This window comes from Rhinopithecus roxellana, chromosome 5 (genome assembly GCF_007565055.1).
Source record: "Rhinopithecus roxellana isolate Shanxi Qingling chromosome 5, ASM756505v1, whole genome shotgun sequence".
Taxonomy (NCBI): domain Eukaryota; kingdom Metazoa; phylum Chordata; class Mammalia; order Primates; family Cercopithecidae; genus Rhinopithecus; species Rhinopithecus roxellana.
The window spans coordinates 138830805-138843514 of NC_044553.1; the positions used below are offsets into that span (position 1 = coordinate 138830805).

The 12710-nt window shown below is 36.9% G+C and overlaps 1 protein-coding gene across 2 annotated transcripts in view; it reads right to left on the reverse strand.

The window, feature by feature from the left end:
• The window catches only part of CEP128 (centrosomal protein 128), a 460860-nt gene that overhangs the window by 142105 nt on the left and 306045 nt on the right, over positions 1-12710 (reverse strand). The gene's annotated exons all lie outside the window — the stretch shown is intronic.

Sequence of the window (12710 nt, forward strand, 5' to 3'; positions counted from 1 at the left end):
CATCCAAATGCCAACTCCACTGGGGGTAAAAAAAAAAAGAACAAAAAAAACCCCAAATAAACAAAAAACTAGGTCCTACTAGTGTCATCCCAGAACTGAAATATGACTCTGTTATTGCATTTGTTAACTTGTTATATAGTTTTTAAGGCTAAAATTTATGCTGCAAGAACAGTTTCTTCTTGTGCGGAGGATACAGTGCCACACAATACAATGACTGACGTTAGTAGGTTTTCAATAAATTAATCCATCCAGTTAAGGAGTATACATTATGTTTCAGGTATTGTCTTATGTAAAGCAGATTTATCAGCGGACAAAGGAACTTAATTCTCATGACTTACCAGGTTCCTCCTAAAGGTTGAGCTTCCCTACTGTGAACATTTGAAATCCAAAATGCCCTAAAATCTGAACCTTTTTGAGCACTGACATGATGCCACAGTGGAAAATTCCACACCTGACTTCAGTGATAGGCTGCAGTCAAAATGCAGGTGCACAACACACAGTTTATTCAGTGTCCTCAAGGGAAAAATACAGCTATCTTCAGGCTATGTGTATAAGGTGTATATGAAACACAAAAGAATTTTATGTTTAGACTTGGGTCCCATCCCTGAGATTTCTCATTATGTATATGCAAATATTCCAAAATCCAATTTAAAAAATCCCAAATCTGAAACGCTTCTGGTTCCAAGCATTTTGGTTCAGGGATACTCAATTGTACTTATTGCTACTTATTTGTTCACTTGTTTTCTGAAATATTCTATAGCTATGGCTGCATCTTATGCTTTTTTGATATTACTCCACAGAATGGGAGCTGTTTGGATATATGGTAGTCAGTGACTATTCGCTAAACAGTTGCATGGAATGTTAGAAAGCTAATGACTTAGTAAAACTTAAATAAGTGAGACTGCTACCTCCTAGCCTAAAATTCATTCCCTGCGCCCACTCAACGTCACAGTTCTTTAGGAAGACAAGTTGTTCTATAGCATGAAGATACAACCTATTTAGATAGTCTGAAGATTCTCCTCTGTTTCTCAAATACAGTCAGTTATGCAGCTCTTACTCCAAAATGTCTGTCATTTTCCTGCTTTTTTTCTTCTACTATTGTTGCCTCCAGGCTTTGCAGAAACACATGTTATTCTCCCCCTAAAATCTGTTCATGTTCTAGTTTTCTCTCTGCCAGCAATAGCACCAAACAGTCTTTTAGTTTTGCACCAGAGGATTAGAGATGAATTCCTCATCTCTAATCTATCACAAGTTTCCTGTGATTTAAACTCTCAAATCAAGATGTTTCTCACCATTTCCCTTACCATCGTCCCCAGCTAATATTATATTCTTCCTAGGACTAGAATTAGTCTCCTAAATGGCCTCCCCATTTCCACTTTCCCCCCCCAACTCTTCTCCACATTACTGAATTTTCCATAGAAAATACAAATTTGGCCAGGCATGGTGGCTCACGCCTGTAATCCAAGCACTTTGGGAGGCCGAGGTGGGTGGATCACCTGAGGTCGGGAGTTCGAGACCTAGCCTGACCAACAGAGAGAAACCCTGTCTCTACTAAAAATACAAAATTAGCTAGGCATGGTGGCACATGACTGTAATCCCAGCTACTAGGAAGGCTAAGGCAGAAGAATCGCTTGAACCCAGGAGGCGGAGGTTGTGGTGAGCCAAGGTCGGGCCATTGTACTCCAGTCTGGGCATCAAGAGCGAAACTCCATCTTAAAAAAAAAAGAAAAGAAAAGAAAATACAAATCTATCCACATATTCCCAGCCTGTTTAAAATCCTGTAATCAGAGCTCTTAGAATAAAATGAAAATCTTTAACATGGTCCATTCTACCCATGGTAGACAGAATTTTGGCCCCCAAAGATATCCACGTCCCTGGAGCCATCATATGTTATATGCAAGGGGATATTAAGGTTGTGAATCAGTTGACCTCCACATATGGTAACTGTCCTGGATTACCCAGGATGACCTAATGTAATCAGGAAAATCCTTAAAAGTAGAAAAGAGAAGCAGAAGAGCCAGAGAAGGAGATGTGAGGACAGAGAAAAGATGAGTCCTTGAAAGGAGAATTCAATCCATCTCATTTTCTCAACTTTCACCTCATTTATAAATTCTATAAAGTTAAGGGCTGCATTTGCTTTTTTGCCTACCAATGTATCCACTGCAGACACTCAGTAAACAGTTTCTAAATGCATAAACTATTCCTGATAAGAACTCTTACATTTTTATCAGATAAATTTCTGTAGTATTTAAATATGCTATCTTTCTTATAGTAAACCGAATGGTGGCCCTAAAAAGAGACCAAGTCTTAAACCCTGAAACCTGTGAATGTTATCCTATAGGTAAACATCTTTGCATATGTGATTAAACTAAGGTCCTTGAAATGAGGTTATCCTGGATTATCCAGTTGGGCACTAAAAGTCATCCCAATGTCCATATAAAAGAAAAACAAAGAGACGAGACACAGAAGAGAACACAGTGTAACAAGAGAGGCGGGTATGTGGACATGGCCACAAGTCAAGGAATGCCAGCAGTCACCAGATGCTGGAGAGGCAAGAAAAGGTTTCTCCCTTAAGGTCTTCAGAGGGAGTGAGGTCCTGCTGACACTTTGATTTTGTCTCAGCAAAACTGACTTCAGACTTCTGGCCTCCAAAATCTACGACAGGATACATTTCTGTTCTTTTAAGAGGAACATGCTTGTGATAATTTGTTACAACAGCCACAGGAACTAAACAAATACACTCTCCTTTGGATTTCTAATCATTTCTTTCCTTTCTGGAATGCCCTTCTTCCTTCTCTTCATATTTCAGTAAATGTTTACTAAATAAAGGACAACAAATGGCCAAATCTTATAGTTCCTCCAAGTGCCATTTCTTTCATAAAGCATTCTCTGAATACTTCAGGCCATGTAAAACTCCCCCATCTGTGTGTAAAGATAATTGTTATATAATTTTGCAATCTGGGACTTGTAAACTCACTGGTATATTTTTCTTATTATCCCAAAGAAGCAATGCTGTGTTTAATTTTTCCTGGTGTCCCTCAAACTGTGCATGGGGCCCAATCCATGGGCACAGAGGACCTGGAACGCTCTTCTCCCGGATGTCCGTAGGGCTCTGTAGTTCACTTCCTTCGGATGCTTGCTCCATTATCAACTTATTGGAGAGGACTTTGCTGACCCCTCATCCCTCTACTTTCTTACCCTACTGTATTCTACTCTAGTCATACCACTTGATTTATTTTTTATATACGATGTCTTTTACCCTTCTACAATGAGTTGGTGAATTCCAATAGGGTAGGGGCAGTGACTAGCATATAGTAGGAATTCAGTTAATGTTTATTGGGTGAATCACTGAATATAAGGAAATGCCTAATATTTATCTTTCTATTGGCATCAGTTGACTAAGTAGTCTGAACACAGGTCCTTAAAATGGTATCTCCTAACATTTCAAATACTATCTTTGAGTTTGATCAAGACTCAGAATTTCAACTCCAGTAGTCCCTTTATTAGGTTTTGGAAGTCAATAATTCATTATGAAACCATCAAGGTTAAAAAAAGAAGTCTTTCTTTTTCCTTCATTTCGTTACAAGGAAGTATTGAAAGTTGAGATGAGAAGAATAAATTATGGAATGCAGTCCCTAACTCTCTAATATATGTATGATCATGTTTCAAACATACATTGCTTAACACAATGTTAAGCAATAACAAATCAACAGTGGAGTGAACTAACTTAAAAAATGGTATTTAACCAAAAATAATCTGTATTAATATTATATTCTTCATTCTATTTCCACAAATGAGATTCAAATTCATTTTACTTTCAAATAACGAAAATGTTTGATTGTGAAGTTATTGTACAAAAATAATTCAGATAATCCTCATTCTGGCAGATACATACAAGATGTGGCTCAGAAGCTGAGTTCAGACAAAACAATTTTATGCAAAGGCTAACAAACATATGGGATAAGTTACCAAAAGAGAGTTGCTGAAACAAGAAACACCAATACATTCCACTGAGAACAAGGAGGGTATTTACAAACAATCCAAATGAGGGGTGTGGAAGAAGAGTAAAATAAAAATTTAAGACCGCTGGAACTCTCCCCAGCAATGTGTGCCTGCAGTAAACCATTGTCTTTACTATAATTAAAAGACAATAAAGTATTCCATGCCCTTCTTAAATACGTTTATTGTTGACACTTGTTAGATCCCTTATATTGAAATCTGTGGACCACCCAAATCCTTTTATTCTAATATAATTTGTCTAAAATGAACACATTATTGAAAACCATATTCTTAGTTTGTACATCTTAGAAACAGCTGATTACCCTCTTTCTATGATGACTAGTCTTTACCTTGTGGGGTACAAAAGAGAAATTGAGGAGATAATTCAAACTTCCCCACTCCTTTGAGTGAATTATAATCTTAAATGGAGAAACAGTTTGTTTTGAAGAAGGAGTAGGTAAGAAGGTTGACTAGCAATTATTTCATGCTGTCAAATTTGAAGAACAAACAACCAAGTTAAGCTCAGTCTCTCCAAAAACAAAGGCAAATAACACATAATCAAATTCTTTCTTATAGAAAGTGACTTTTCCATGAACTGAGACCAAAGAAAGCACTCACTGAATGAAATTTATAGTAACCAGAATAACAAAGCATTGTTTCAAACTTTCATCCTTTGGAATATGGAAAAAATTCTTATTATTTTACTTTGAAAGAATATTCGGTAATGGAACTTTATTCCAAATGCGAAAGATCTCTCTGTGATTAGTTAGTTCAGCTGGCTAGATCAAAATGCAAGTAAGTCTGATTCAGGTCTATAGGACACACTCTCCTCTTTCTTTTCTAGCACATGAAATACGTCATTAGTGATAGGTAGGACCAAACCAGAGATGAAGGGAAAGTTACTTTTTTAATCCATCATCATTATTGCTAAAACAAACAAACAAAAAATTAAAAGTTCACGATCTATTAATAATAGGTGAATACTATTTCATTCAAATATTATTTTGACTATCTCATTCTCTATTAATTCTTCAAGCTACTATAAAAGGGCTCTCATTTATTCTTAAAAGCACCATTTCCCTGCCAACTGCTGAGTCCAATGGACATTTTAAATTACTTACCTGACTTGACCTGTCTGCTACACAGAATACTATGAACCATATCCTCAATTTTTCTATTTTTTCCACAGCAACATCCTCTCTTTTACTTCTCCAATACCTCATTTCTCTATATGCTTTTCTGGTTCTACTTCTTTTACCATCCCCTTAAATGTGAATCCTCTCCAGGGTTCTATCTAAAACTCTCTTCTTATTCCAGACTTAACCTCTAAACAACGACAAATATGAAAATGGCTCTGACATGTACCCATATAAAAACAACTCCCAAATTGGCCCTCTCAAAAGAAATCACCCTTTTGCTGATTTTACCTCCAAAATTCCAATAGTTTATTAGAAAACTTGACCCATTATATCTTAAGGGTACCTCAAAAACAGCATTTAAATCTAAACTTGTTATTTCCTTCTATTTTCCCAGAGATTGAAGAGCATGAGTTTTGAAGCCAGATAAATATCCAGCTCTATCACCACCTAGTTATATAGCTTTAATTAATGCATTTACATTCCTTAAGAATTGCTTCCTAGCTACTTTGAAGGGACATTATTCTAAAATTTAAATTTGGTTATATAATGGTCCTTCACAAACATGTTCCTGAGTTTAGTTTCCTTTTTTGTACACCCTCTCCAAGGACCTTAGAGTCATTCCAGAAATTTCTACTTCTCTCTGCATCCATAACCAAGAGTAACAAAATCTGAACCATTAACCATCCGTCTTCATATCTCCAGCATTTACCCCTTCTGTTTAACTACTGCTCTTATTTTAGGTGGACTCCTCCTCATTCTCTAATGTAACTGCCCATGTATATATCCCTTCTTCTAACTGAATCTTTACTCCTCTGAAATAAAAAATACTGTGACTTCTTGATGTCCAAGGGCTAATATTTTATGTTCTTAACATAGGGCCAAAGTGCCCTTTCTATTTGGCCTCCACCTGCCTTTTTCAAGTTTTATCAAGTACCAGTTTCCCTGGTACCATATGCTACAGTCACCAACTCTTGATGTTGTATGGCCTGTGCCCTGTCACAGGTACAGAACCTGTCTTTGCACCTTTCTCCTAGAGTCTGATACAATGCCTGGTAGAAAGTATGCACAGAACAAATGCTTGCTGAATTAAAAGTCTCTACAGCTTAATACTGATTTTTAAAGTATTTATGGCTGCTGAAAGATTGCTTTCTGAGACCTAATGTGAATGTAATATTAAAAGGTCAAAAAAGAATTTTTTTCTCCTTACTCAAGACTAATTATCCCAACAGTGAAAGAAAATTCTATTATAAGTAATTAAAATAGCCATATCAGAACAGCTTAGTAATACAATTCAATTCAATTAAGTAATATGTTAGGGATGGACAAAATATTACACAAAGAGAGAGAGACAGCCGTACCTTAAACCTAAGCTACAAACTGCTGTGATTCCATCAGCCTACAGACATTTGAGCAGTAGTTACAGGGGGGACTGACAAGAAGCAGTTTGCCTGAAAGATGGAGGAGACTCCTAGAAACACCTCATTCTAAGAAAAGAGGGGATCAAGTTTTGTTCAGTAATAAAGCTTGAGCATTAATGAAAATGAATAATCCTTGGTAGAACATGGGATGTGTAACTAGGATTCATTGACAGTCCAGAAACAAAGGAGAGATATCAGTGACTTAAGAAAGAGAGAGACAAGGCTGGTGCTATGGCTCTCACCTGAAACTCCAGACTTTGAGAGGCCAATGCAGGAAGATTGCTTGAGGCCAGGAGTTCAGGACCAGCCTAGGTAAATATAGTGAGACTCTGCTTGTATAAAAAATAAAAAGACTAGCCAGGCATAGTGGTGCATGTTTGTGGTCCCAACTGTTCGGGAGGCTGAGGCAAGAGGACTGTTTGAGCCCAGATAGTCAAGGTTGCAGTAAGCCTGGGCAACAGCTGAGACTCCATCTCTAAAACAAACAAACAAACAAAGAAAATCAGAGAGAGATTTGAAATAAACTTGAAATAAATGTTTCATTAAAAATTAAAAAGTTGTTTCATTAAAACAATTAAAAAGTTATTAGAAAACTTGACTTTTTTTTTTTTTTTTTTTTTTTTTTTTTTTTTTTTTTTTTGAGACAAAGTCTCGCTCTGTCACCCAGGCTGGAATGTAGTGGCATGATCTTGGCTCACTACAACCTCAGCCTCCCAGTTCAGGCAATTCTCCTGCCTCGGCCTCCCGAGTAGCTGGGACTACAGGCACGCGCCACCATGCCCGGCTAGTTTTTTGTATTTTAGTAGAGATGGGGTTTCATCATGTTAGCCAGGACGGTCTGGATCTCCTGACTTCGTGATCCTCCCGCCTTGGCCTCCCAAAGTGCTGGGATTACAGGCGTGAGCCACTGTGCCCAGCCGACCCACATATATTAAGGGTACCTCAAAAACAGCATCTAAATCTAAACTTGTCATCCCCTATTATTATCCCAAAGATTGAAGAGCATGAGTTCAAATCAATCCTCAATCTTTTTAAATTATGAGGAAATCGGGTGGCAAAAACAGAGCCTTAAAACCTAATTTCACTGGATAAACACAAAGAATGCCATGTGGCATCCTTAAGTTTCTAATGCATCAGCAGTGGCACCAGTGAGGAGTACACAGCCCTGTGGGAGACGGGCCATGCCCATCAATAATGGAGGCCAGCGGCACCACAGCAGTCATCAGGGACAGCTAGGAGGCCTCTGCAAATGTGGGGTGCAGCACAGCCAAGCAATGAGGCTTAAGAATAGTGGTGGCTGCTCCGGTGCGGTGGTTCACGCCTGTAATTCCAACACTTTGGGAGGCCAAGGTGGGTGGATCATGAGGTCAGGAGATTGAGACCAGTCTGGCCAACATGGTGAAACCCATCTCTACTAAAAGTACAAAAATTAGCCAGGTGCGGTGGTTAGCTCCTGTAATCCCAGCTACGCGGGAGGCTCAGGCAGGAGAATCACTTGAACCTGGGAAGCGAAGGTTGCAGTGAGCTGAGATCGCGCCACTGCACTCTAACCTGGGCAACAGAGCAAGACTCCATCTCAAAAAAAAAAAAAAAATTGTGGTGGGACATGGAATACACAGCAATATACAGCCTAAAAGGCACTGGTCTCCAACAGAGGCAGCAAAGCCTGGTGGCAGAAATCAACATACTCCAAGCAAGGATCAGATAGTTCAGCTCACACTAAGTAAAGAACAGTGACTAGCGAACTCCCAAATTTCATGTCTATCTAGAATCTCAGAATGGGACTTTATTTGTAGATAGCATGAGTCAAGGATTTGAAGATGAAATCAGCCTAGATTTTGGGTGAGTCCTAAACCAGGACTGGTGTCCTCATATGAGAAAAGAGAAAGTTTTAGATGCAAAGACACAGACATACAGAGAAGTCCATGTGAAGACAAAGGAAGAGAACAGAGTGCTGTAGCTGCAAGCCAAGTAATGCTAAAGATTGCCAGCCACCACCAAAAGCTGCGAGAGACAAAGAAGCACTCGTCCCTACAGCCTGCAGAGCAAGCATCGCCCTGCCAACACCTTGGTTTCTGAGTTCTAGGCTCCAAAACTGCGAGAGAATAAATTTCTGTTGTTTTAAACCACTCCGTTTGTGGCGCTTTGTTATGGTAGCCCTTGGAAACTAATATACCATGTTTTTTGCTAATTAGGCACCTGTTATATGCACATTGGAGATAAACATTTAGTACTCCCCTAAAATACTTGCAGTGGCAGGAGAAAAGACTGCTGAATAAGTGGGGCCTGCAAAAGCAAGGAAGGACACAAGCCAGTAAGACATGGGTGTTATATTATCAAGGTAAGTATATTCCACTGAGATTTGTCTGCAGTTTTCTTCTAATACTTGTTTATGTTATTTTAAAAAGAAGATAGTGTTGATTTTCTCAGAAATCCCACTGATACAGAATAATGAGAAATCAAAACTCAAATATCAAAAAAAATGGTTAGTAATAACCATCATTAACATTAGGCTTTTCCGTTAATATTCAATTCAATGCAACAACAAAATGCATAGTAATATAACACCTTTCTTTTAAGGTAACAATTTAATTACTCTTTATTTCTATAAAATTAAGCTCATTGGAAAGGAAAAGAATTTGAGTCATGACAACTGGCCTTAATGTTTAATGTGGATTAGTTAGATAATAAAGATACAAAAAAAAGCACAATACCATGCATTACTCATGTTATGTTAATGAAAAAGAACATATTCAACAATATGTTCTGAAATTACTAATTTGCATTTTCTAGGAAAAGAATCCACTCTCATGGAACAAATGAATCATAGCTTATTCAATACAAATGAGAGAACAATAGCAGTTTTGAGGAAAGACCACAAATGTTGATAAATGAGACATACTTAATTCTATGTGACCTGGGCCAGATTATCAAAACATTCTGCATCCCAGATTTTTCATCAATAAGTTGAAAGATCAAGTAGGTTCCTTTTGACTCTGACAAGTCATAACCACATGAACTAACTAAATATAATACTATTTTACCCACTATACAGTAAAAGTGAAGAAATGGAAATATACTAAGGGTACATAACCAACGGTTTTTACTTTTTAAAGTGGTTTTCATTTCAAAACATAATCCCATGTTTTCATCCAATAAATGTTACTGTTTATATCTGTGGAAATGTATTAGGGTATTATACCTTGCGTCGAAGAATGGCTCCTATCATCAAAAGATTAATGTTATAATAGGAGAAATAAGACTCAAAGTTAGCAGCATACATTAAGTCTAAATGAATGGCAAAAATAAAGATAATCATTGTATGGAGTAGGAAGGTATTAATACTTAATGTGTTATGACAATATTATATAAGATGCAGTGTCTGAATAGGATATGTAAAATGGAAAGGAATTAAAATAAGCAATAATCACCCCACCAAAAGCTGGTGAGGATGTGGAGCAAAAGGAACTCTCATTTATTACTGGTAAAAATACAAGGTGATACAGCCATTTTGAAAGATAGTTTGGCAGTTTCTTACAAAATTAAACATATTCTTACCACACAATCCAGCAATCACACTCCTTGATATTTACCCAAATGAACTGAATATTTATGTTTGCACAAAATCCTGCACATGAAGGTTTATAGCAGCTTTATTAATAATTGCCCAAACTTGGAAGCAACCAAGGTGTCTTTCAGTAGTTGAGTGGATAAATACACTGTGGTAAATCCAGACAATGGAATATGATTCAGTACTAACAGAATGAACTATAAAGCCATGGACACAGAGAAAACTTAACTGCATATTACTAAGTGAAAGCAACTAAATGTGAAAAAGGTACATTGCATGATATTCTGGAAAAGGCAAAAGTATGGAGACAGTAAAAAGATCAGTGGTTGCCAGGAGTTAGCGGGGAAGGAGGGATAAATAGGTAGAGCTCACAGGATTTTTAGGGCAGTGAAACTATTCTGTAGAATATTACAATGGTAAACGCTTCATTACTTATCTGTCAAAACCTGCAGAACGTAAAATGCCAAGAATGAACTCTAATGTAAACTATGAACTTTGGGTGTTGTGTCAATATAGGTTAATCGATTGTAACTAATGTACCACTTTGGTGAGGGATACTGATAATGAAAGAGGCTGTGCTTTTGTGAAGGGAACTTTCTGTGCCTTCCACTTAATTTTATTATGAATGCTCTGACAAATGAAGTCCTTTTTTTTTTTTTTAAAGCAAAGTTTAGTGGAAGAACTTGGGAGAAAATGTATTCCAGGAAAACATGAAGCTATAAACAAAAGCATGGAGTTAGAAAAGGATAGTAACTATTAAGGATTCAAGTGAAGGTCAGATTGGGCAAAACATGTAGTTCTGAATCAATAATAGAATCTATCTTTAATGAACAGTATGATAAATGATTTGCCTAAATCTGTATATACAACATGTATATGTACACAAACATTATACATACTTATAAAATGAGATCATACTATATATTCAATATTACATACAATACATAACTTTAAAAAAATGTGAATATCTACTGTTAGCATTAACTAATCCTCAATGTTATCATTAAAAATGGATATATAAAAATTTCGATTAAATACATTCATGGATATAGCCAACAAACTTACTGAGTATCTACTGTGTCCAGGGATGGTTTAGATGCACCATAAATTATTCAGCACTCTCATTCTATACTATGGCCAATTATGTTAATTTTACTTGATTATTATCATAAAACTGAAGTGAACATTCACATATATAAATCTTTCACACTTAAAAAATGTGCTTTTCAAAGAGCAATTTTTTAGAGGTAGAATCCTAGGCCAAAAGGTGCTTTTATTTATAATATATATGTGTGTGTGTGTGTGTGTATATATATACACCCTTATAAATACACGCGCGCGCACACACACACACACACACACACACATACACACTGCATTCTAGAAACACTGTGTGGAATGCTTAAGAATGCATATGTCACCACCTCTTACAAACACAATATATTATCACCTTAAAACCTTTCCGTGCCCAAGTTTCTTGGAATCTTCTTTTTTCTACCTTTTCACTCCATTTTGCTGTTTTGTTCCCTCAGCCTGTTTTCTCTATGATACTTTCTAATACCATTCTCTAATCCCTCTCATCTGAGGCCTTGCATTCTGTTGAGTACTTCAAATAGTCTAATAAATTTTTTTTCTCAGAACCCTACATACATACATAACTTTGAAAGCTGTGCTTTTCCTCTGAGTTTTCAGGTAACAACTTCTTTCCCTGAACTACAATATTTTTAAAATAGACTCTATTTTGATTTTGTTTTTCTTCTTTACTGATGTTTAAATAAGGCAATGGCTGTCAAGACTCAGTCATCTAACTTTTGAGACCTACTGTTGCAGTGGTTTCCAACAGGGGAGATTTGACAAGGTATGAAGACATTTCTGATTGTCAAAACTGGGGAAGGGAGGTTGTCTGGTGAATAGTGACCAGGCATGTGGTTAAATAGCCTACAATGTGCAGTGTAGCCCCACAAAAACAAGGAATTATACAGTTCAAAATATCAATGGTGCTGAGACTGAGAAACTGCGTTAAAGGATTAGGTGAGTTGATATTCACTGCTTCACAGCTAATTCACAACATTTTGCTTGCATTAACATAATGCAGTTCTACTGGGGGAGATAATATGCCTGATCACACTGCTTGTTTCTTAGACCCTGTAAATAAGCAGAGTATATGGAAAATTATATTTCACAACGTCCTATTTTCCAAACTTGACTTCAAGGTTCTTCTAGGCTCTACTGTAGAGAATATAGCTTCAAATAAGCACATTGTCGCAACCAGTTCGCCCCTTTGGTCCTGATGAATTATTTTCTAGAAATTGTTGCTTATAAATTGACAGAGAAATATGGCTATCTCAAAAATTAGTGGCAACTTTGTGAAATGAAAGCTTACCAGTTTAATGGTTTTTTCAGAACTTGGATCTCTTGAGTCAGGAGAGCAGTTGAAGTTTAAGCAAAAGTGTCTTTCTACCTCTTTTCTGGGGATCTCTGATTAATGAAGTAAATCCTGATTTGATTTTCCTCAATTCTGTTTCACCTGCCTTATGGAATATCTATCAAGTGGCTTGATAGATATTTTGGTAGAATATTGAG